Raw genomic sequence first — 1,295 nt, forward strand, 5'->3', positions numbered from 1 at the left:
CCTAGTTCTAGAATCAGCATTTGAATCCAGAGATTAGGTGTATGATGTTCCAATAATCGAAAACCTTTTCCGATCTTGATTAATGTTCACAGTCCAGTATGGGGTTTGCCCTTAGCTCCTATTTCTGCAGGATTTAGTATGCTCCGTCACATAATGAAAGTGATCATCATGGCCTTGCGGCCCTCTTCCCAGCTCCTCTGGTTAGCTTCTTCAAAACACTTCACTTTATATGTCTTGTGTAGGGAAGGTTTTGGCAGCTTTATGTCAGTCACCTTCTTTAGATTTCTCCTCTTTTTTTATCTGAGAACTTTTTGCTGTGAGAGTACAAGTTGTGGCTCCCGTAAGGTACTATCTACTTCTTTTAAGTCAAAGTATAATGGTCTAAGTGCTTCAGCTGCCTCGCACAGTATCTATTTTTTTCAGTTTTCTTTTTTAATGGAACGCTTCACGAATTTGCATGTCATCCTTGCGCAGGGGCCATGCTAATCTTCTCTGTATCGTTCCAATTTTAGTATATGTGCTGCCGAAGCGAGCACGCTCGCACAGCATCTTTTTGATTATACCAATTTTTAAGATGTAGTATCACCCAGTCTGGTCTTGATTCTTTAATGATTTCTACCACTAAAATTTAATTCGAGGTCAGTGTTAAGAGTGCAGGGATGTGATGTAGCAATGTCATAATAATACTGAGGGGAAAACCCAAATAATCACACTAAGGTGATTTTCTACCTTAATTTTGGGAAAAATAAGACAATTGTCCTGTTCAAATGTAACCCCCCCAAGACCCATCCTCACCTCTGTGTTCCGATGAGCTGGGTATAGACTCTAATGACATCTTCTGCTTGGTCTTCCTTCCCTCCTTCTTCTTTTCCTTTGTCTTCTACTCCTTCTTGTCGTGCAAATAGGATCAAGCTCCCCCAGAGGCCACCTTGACAGGGACCAGAGCCCATGCCAAAGGGAACTCCAGGGTCCCCGCCCCAAAACCAGGGAAAAAACCTTCAAGCACCAAAAAACCCTGGTAGAATTGATTAAATGGTCTGTTGAGAATACAGGAGTCTGATCGGATGGAAGAGGTAAACGGAATTCTCCAAGAGTATACCAAAGGTATGATCCAAAAAGTCTCACAGAATAGAGGACTGGGATGGATAGGAAGTCCTTTGCCAAGATCTGGAAACTGTCAGGTCTGTAATCCCAGGGGAGTGTAATCAGGTTCAAACAACCCCGTGCAAACAGACTCTTGAGCTTCAGTAGTGGTCGGGCTGTGTAGCAAGGAAACAGCCAGCCCTTTTATCCAC

The 1,295-nt window shown here is 42.9% G+C and overlaps 1 non-coding gene across 1 annotated transcript; it reads right to left on the minus strand.

Moving 5' to 3' along the window:
* Positions 1-429: 429 nt before the first annotated feature.
* On the minus strand, positions 430-536 carry LOC138468601 (U6 spliceosomal RNA). The gene has a single exon (XR_011268354.1). It is a non-coding gene; the product is annotated as a U6 spliceosomal RNA (small nuclear RNA).
* Positions 537-1,295: the final 759 nt, after the last annotated feature.

This window comes from Ambystoma mexicanum, chromosome 4q, assembly GCF_040938575.1.
Source record: "Ambystoma mexicanum isolate Mex_15411 chromosome 4q, UKY_AmexF1_1, whole genome shotgun sequence".
NCBI lineage: Eukaryota > Metazoa > Chordata > Amphibia > Caudata > Ambystomatidae > Ambystoma > Ambystoma mexicanum.